Here is a 7778-nt window from a genome sequence, read left to right on the forward strand (position 1 = left end):
TCTACAATCTAGAATTTCTTTGCCTACTCTGTTACCTAAAGAATAGCCTCATGTAGTTATTAATTTAAAGGATTGTTTCTTCTTAATATCCTTACAAGAAAAAGACAGAAAAAAATTTGCCTTCACGGTGCCTACTTATAATGATTCTCAGCCTGTTAAGAGATATCAATGGAAGATCTCCCACAGGGAATGTTAAATAGCCCTACTCTGTGCCAATATTTTGTACAACAGCCATCGGAAGTAATATGTAAACAATTTCCTAAATCTATAGTTTACTATTACATGGACAGCATTTTGCTAGCTGATTCAAATGCAGATACTTTAGAAAGAATGTTTGAAGAAGTAAAGAAAATTTTTGCCTTGTTGGGGGATACAAGTTGCTCCTGAAAAGAGGAAATTCTATTAATTATTTAGGATATAGGTCTACAAAAATTTAGACCCCAAAAGGTGCAAATTAGCTGAGTGGTAGAGCACTCGCCTAACAAGCGCAAGGCCCTGGGTTCGAGCGTCAGCTAAAAAAAAAAAAAAGGTGCAAATTATAAGAGATCAATTGCAGACTCTTAATGACTTTCAAAGATTGCTAGGAGACATTTCCTATCTATGGCACACTATTGGGGTAAAAAATGATGAACTGAGTAATTTGTTCAAAACCTTAGATGGTGACAAGGACTCAAATAGTCCAAGAGAATTATCAGCTGAAGCTGAGAGGGAATTGACTTTGGTGGAAAAGGAAACAGGGTGCACATGTGGATCATGTGGATCCAAAGCTTGACTGAATTCTGATTGTTTTACCCTCTAAGCATTCTCCTACAGGAATCTTAATGCAGAGGGAAGATATTTTAGGATGGATCTTTTTACCACATTAACAGAGTGAAAATTTTAAAACTTTTGTGGAAAAAAAATTTTTTTTTCTGGAGCTAAGGACCGAACCCAGGGCTTTAAGCGCTCTACCACTGAGCTAAATCCCCAATCCCAAAAAAAAAAAAAAATCTTTGAGTTGATTCTAAAAGGAAAATTGAGACTTTATCAATTAGCAGGAATACTCCCAGCAGGAATTATAGTGCCTTTAACTAATGATGGAATTGGCAAATTATGGGCAGAAAGTGAACCTTGGCAAAGAGCTTGCAGTAATTTTTTGGGAGATATTAACAACAAATATACCAAAAGCAAGAAAATTTAATTTATAAAGAGAACTAACTGGATCATGCCTGGCATTGTATGGAACACCAATATCTGAAGCCCCTACATTTTATACTGATGCAAACAAACAAGGAAAGGCAGGTTACAAATCAGAAAATTTAAGTAAAGTGGTTCAAAGTCCTTATAATTCTGTCCAAAAATCAGAATTATAAGCCATTCTGATGGTTTTAATGGATTTTACAGAAACTGTCAACATAATTACTGACTCTCAGTATGCAGAAAAAGTGGTCTTACATATTGAAACTGATGAATTTATCCCTGATAAGTCAGAATTAACTTCATTATTTATTCAGTTACAAAAAATAATCAGGAATAGGAATCATCCTTTACAAATAACACACATCCAATCCCATACTGGTCTGCCAGGCCCTCTAGCACAAGGTAATGATGAGATTGATCAATTATTGATAAGAAATGTGTTGGAGGCCTAAGAATTTCATTAAAAACATCACATCAATAATAAGGGTTTAAAAAAGGACTTTTCTATAACCTGGCAACAATCCAAGGAAATTATAAGGAAATGTCCTACTTGTTCTTTATACAAACTACACTACCAGAAGGATGTAACCCAAGGGTACTTAGAGGAATGAAATCTGGCAGATGGATGTATTTCATTTTGCAGAATTTGGAAAATTGAAATATGTACACCACACCATTGATACATATTCAGGATTTTAATGGGCAACTGCTCTGAGTTCCAAAAGGCTGAATCTCTAATCACACATTTGCAAGAAGTTATGGCCATCATGGGTATACCTGCACAAATTAAAACTGACAATGCTCCAGCATATGTCTCTGGTAAAATGAAACTGATTTTTTGCTTATTACAATATTACAGGTATACCACACAATCCTACAGGCCAAGCAGTCATAAAAAGATTAAATCAAACTCTAAAGGTTATGCTAAATAAACAGAAAGTGGTAACAAAGACCTCCCAGAAATAGATTAAAAATGTTTTATTAACTTTGAATTTTCTCAGTGATAATGAGAAAGGAACAACAGCTGTGGAGAGACATTGACTAACAGAAAAAACTACAGAATTGAATCAGCCCGTATGCTTTAATGATGTGCTGACCTCAGAATGGAAACCAGGATATGTCTTACATTGGAGACGAGGTCTTGCTTTTGTTTCCACAAAAGAAGAAAAACTATGGATACCATCAAAATTGATAAAGGTTCAATGTGAACGAGAGAGACCTCTTAACTGGAAGAGGTGATAGTTCATCAACCTGCATGACCATTCAATTTAAACTAACTTATATAACTAACAAATGCTTTTCATTTGATCAGATATAACTTGCCAAAAAGGAATCTCCCCAAAGTTAGGGTTGGGGAGGGGTTTTGTTTTTGTCTTTTAGGAGAATGAAGGCTAAGGATTCTGAAGAACACTATACAAATGAGACATCTGAAGAAAAAGGACAAATCATCTAGAAAAAAATGTTCCACAAAAAAATATTTTCTGCAGTAAACAATGACCACATCCAACAGCAACTTTGAAGTCTCCAAAAAGATGATGGAATCCCACAATGGCAATTCCATCAGGACTATAATCATGCCACCAAACTAACAAACACCACCCAAAGATTGGCTTTGGACTACAAACTGCTCAGGACAATATCAAGATGGGTAGCTGAGATGATACAGCCTCACAGACTACTCCAATCAGGACTTGAGCATAATCCTAAATTTTCTTTGTGTTCCCATAAGATTCCCAGCACCCCCAATCAGCAGGAAGTAGTCTAGAACACTATGCTCACATTCCCAAAAAATGGATTATGGATGTTTGTCTTTGTTTAGGAGTTGGTTAAAAATTGTTACTAGTCATAGTCAATCTCTTTCTAAAAGAAGAAAGGGGGATATGATATAGAAATGTATTATGTAGAAATGATAGGATAAAAGGGTAGATTATTAAATCTACTCTGAAAAGAAAAAGGGGAGAATACAGATATGATAATAATAGGGGTTGGGGATTTAGCTCAGTGATAGAACACTTGCCAAGCAAGCACAAGGCCCTGGGTTCTATCCTCAGCTCTTAATAATAATAATAATATAGATTTTTGAATCTACTTTTACAAAGCAACTATTAGTTTTAAATATCTTACATTGGATTGGATTTTTGTATATTACATACAAATTTTGTACATTTATACAAATTTGAGATTGATTTTGTTAGAACATACTGTACATACACTTCTAATCTTGTTCAAGGTATTACACCTATACAGTTCATGTACTGCAAATTGCTAGTCCTTGAAAGTTATTACTACCAACTAATTAGGATATACAGAAATGAAATTCAGTAGTTAGATATTACAGTTGAACTTGTAGTCATATTAGGTATGTTTTCAAGGTCCAACAGATATATTTTAGATAGACAGGTCATCTTTAAACACTTCAGATATCTATAGAATATGGCATTTAAGATGTTTTAATAACATAGATTATTTTTTATGACAATGAGACATATCTGCTCCTGGCAGCACCAATCTACTTAAGAGAAGGTGATGGGCATCAAAAAAACTCCATATGGAGTTTACTTTCTTTGTTGCAAAAGTTAGTAACTGGGCAAGAAAATGACCTTGCCTCAACTGCTGACAGTATGCTGTCCAAATGGGACAAGCAGAACACAAAATAAAGGTCTTCTGACCCTTGCCTAGACAAGGTAGGAAGGCCCTTTAGAAAGTCCTGCTTCACAGATGAGTCTGTCAGACATGCTAGACCTGTATGGGGAAGATGATTGCCCCAACATTGCAGAGGAACTTTGGGTGGCTGTCCAGGCAGCCAGCTGTTTCTGTCATTTCTCAAATGTTTTGGAAGTCCCTTGTTTGTACTTCCTGGAGTTGAAGACTAGAAATATACTCACTAAAGAGGTGTAAAGTGTATAAGATTGAATGACAACAAAAGATAGTTTTTGGTTGGTAATACAAGTTAGAATAGAAAGTGAATTAGGTACAACATTTTGGATTCACCAAAATAGGATAGATAATGGAATATTTTCTCTGAATTCATCAAATGTTTATGAACTGGACATTGTTAATATAATTCTTGACTGTATATATTATATATACTTATTGTATATAATTTTTATATTAGTTATAACCTTCTTTTATTATTTTAGACAAAAAAGGAGAAATGTGGTGATATACTATTTACCCTAATAAACTTGCCTGAAGATCAGAGAACAGAACAAACCACTAGATTAGACATAGATGTCAGGCAGTGGTGGCACACACCATTAATCCTAGCACTTGACAGGCAGACATCCATCTGGATCTCTGTGAGTTCAAAGCCATCCTGTACTACATTGATTCAGTCTAGGAGAGAAACAGAGCCAAGCAGTGGTGGCACCCACCTTTAATTCCATTACTTGGCAATCACATGCCTTTAATCCCAGCACTTGAGATCTCATACCTTTAATCCCAGTATTTGGGAAGTGCATACACACACACACACACACACACACACACACACACACACACACACGCCATTAATCCCAACCCTAGGAAGGAAGTAATGGCTGGGTGGAGAAAGGTATATAAGGTGTGAGGAGACAGAAACTAAAGGCTTTTTCAGCTGACCCCTTTGGGCAGAGGACTCAGAGACATTCAGTCAAAGGATTCATGGAGTTGACAAGGTGAGAGGTGGCTGTGGCTTGTTCCTTTGTCTCTCTGATCTTTCAGCATTTACCCTAATATCTGGCTTGGGGTTTTTTAATTAAAAGACCTACTTCAAATTTGAGTTACACATATCTGTTGGGGAATATTATTTTAAGATGTGTTACTTTTGTTTATGTTGCATTTGTTTAACTCTGTGAAGCTGTGTTACTGTGTCTGTCTAAAACACCTGATGTTCTAATAAAAAGTGAATGGCCAATAGTAAGGCAGAAGAAAAGATAGGTGGGGACGGCAGGTAGAGAGAAAATATATAGAAGGAAAAATCTGAGAGGAACGAAGAAGTAGCCAGAGAAGGAGGACATCAGGAGCCAGCCACCCAGCTACACAGAAAGCCATAGAGTAAGAAATGATGAAAGGTATACAGAAATAGAGAAAGGTAAAAGCCCAAAAGGAAAAGCTAGATGGGATAATTCAAGTTAAGTAAAGCTGACTATCAACAAGCCAAGCTAAGACAGGACATTTATAATTAAGAATAAGCCATTGTGCGTGATTTATTTGGGAGCTGGGTGATGGGGCCACCAAAAGAAAACAACAACAACATACATCATTCATTATTGCCCAAACTCTATGACCTTAGGAGGCCCTAATTTTTGTCCTGGGACTTTGCAATTCTTTCCCGGAGATAGAACACCCCAGAACTTGCTCTAAGGAAGGAGCTGACAGAATTCTCAGGCTTCCACCTCTTCCCAGGGCCTTGGTCAACACTGAAGAGTCAGAGGGGACCTAGGGCTGCCCAGGCACCCTCCGCGGCTGTTTTAGGCAGAGGCTGCCATGAGCATCCACAAACCCAGGCTTCAGGAAGGCAGAGCTGAGCTCCAGTGTGGTTCTCCATCCTGGCGTTTCCCAGCACAGTCTGGTTCCTATGGAGACGCCCAGAGTGGAACCAGGCTGAGCTGGGCTTCCCGCCATGCGCCAGGCTCTAGCCTCAGACTAAATTAAGTCGTCCCGGTGGGGGAGGTGGAAAGAGAGGGATCTAAAATGAGCCGGGTGAGTCAGCACTGGGGGCCTGAGGGGGGTGCAGCCAGCCCACCAAGGTCTCATTCAGTGAGGGGGAGCCAGCAGCTCCGTCTGAGAGAGGTTTATTAATAGACATCAGGCTTTCTGTTACTTAAGAGAAGTGACCATCCACTCCATGCCAGGAGCTTCCCTGGTTCAGAGAGACACACATGACCCCAGCAGAGCCCAGGGTCCCCTAGGGCAGAGTCGCCCTGAGTGCAGAAGAGTAACCTGTGGGTGAGGCTGTGAGCAGTAGCAGCTATGAAGACCACAGGCTATGGCAAACCACCTGCCCTCACTACCCCTCTGCAACCTGGGGTGGATGCCCCTGAGCGCCTGCCTGGTCCAGATGGCTGGTAGACAGTGGGACACCCCCACCAGGGCCAAGCCCAGAATGAGGAGCAGTGAAGGGCCAAGTGGCAGAGCTGGCCACCATCTGGTCTGGTGGGAGCTGGGGCTGTGGGCTACAACCTCACATTGGCCACTAGGTCCTCAGCCTCAGGAAAACTCATGGTTCATCTAGATTAAAACTCACTTGTCACTCTTGGGGCTGAGCTGCTGGGAGCATGTCCAGCTTCTGGTAAAAGGAAGAAGAGGGGCCTGTGAGACAGAGGGAACATTTAACCCCTCAGCTACCATCAGTGGGTGCTAAACTCCTGACTACCTCAGCCCCAGGCCAGCTAACCCACACCCTGCTCCCCCTGTAACCCACCCCCTGCTCCCCCTGTAACCCACCCCCTGCTCCCCCTGACTACCTCAGCCCCAGGCAAGCTAACCCACACCCTGCTCCCCCTGACTACCTCAGCCCCAGGCAAGCTAACCCACACCCTGCTCCCCCTGTAACCCACCCCCTGCTCCCCCTGACTACTTCAGCCTCAAGCCAAGCTAACCCATCTCCTGCACCCCCTGTAACCCACACCCTGCTCCCCCTGACTACCTCAGCCCCAGGCCAGCTAACCTACACCCTGCTCCCCGTGACTACCTCAGCCCCAGGCCAGCTAACCCATGCCCTGCCCTACAAGGATGGTGGAGGGGATCTGACGGCTGATCTTTGATGTCAACTTGACTTAGCCAAGGAAGAAAAAGCTTCAGTTGAGGAAATGTCTCCACCAGATTGGCCTGAAGGCAAGTCTATGGAAGCATTTTCTTGACTGATGATTGATGTAGGGGGCTCAGCTCACTGGAAGAGGTGTCACTCTGGGAAGGTGATCCTGATGTATATCTCCAGGTTCCTGCTTAAATTCCTGCCCTGACTTCCCTTGATAATGGTCTATAACCTGTAAGCCAAATGCACCCTTTCTTCTCCAACTTCTTTTTGTTATGGTGTTTTATCTCCCTTCCCTCCCTAAGCTGCTTTTTGTTATGGTGACTGGGTGAGAGGAGGATGGTGGAGAATGATAAAGGATGGTGGAGGATGGTGGGGGAGGATGGAGGATGGTAGAAGATGGTGATAAGAGGGTGATGGAGGATGGTGGAGGATGGTGGGGGATGATGGAGGATGATGGAGGATGATGGAGGATGGTAGAAGATGGTGATAAGAGGGTGATGGAGGATGGTGGAGGATGGTGGGGGATGATGGAGGATGGTGGAGGATGATAGAAGATGGTGATAAGAGGGTGATGGAGGATGGTGGAGGATGATGGAGGATGGTGGGGGATGATGGAGGATGGTGGAGGATGATGGAGGATGGTGGGGGATGATGGAGGATGATGAAGGATGATGGAGGATGGTAGAAGATGGTGATAAAAGGGTGATGGAGGATGGGTGGGGGATGGTGGGGGATGATGGAGGATGGTGGAGGATGGTGGGGGATGGTGGAGGATGATGGAGGATGGTGGAGGATGATGGAGGATGGTGGAGGATGATGGAGGATGGTGGAGGATGATGAAGGATGATGGAGGATGATC

This window comes from Onychomys torridus, chromosome 21 (assembly GCF_903995425.1).
Source record: "Onychomys torridus chromosome 21, mOncTor1.1, whole genome shotgun sequence".
Lineage (NCBI taxonomy): Eukaryota > Metazoa > Chordata > Mammalia > Rodentia > Cricetidae > Onychomys > Onychomys torridus.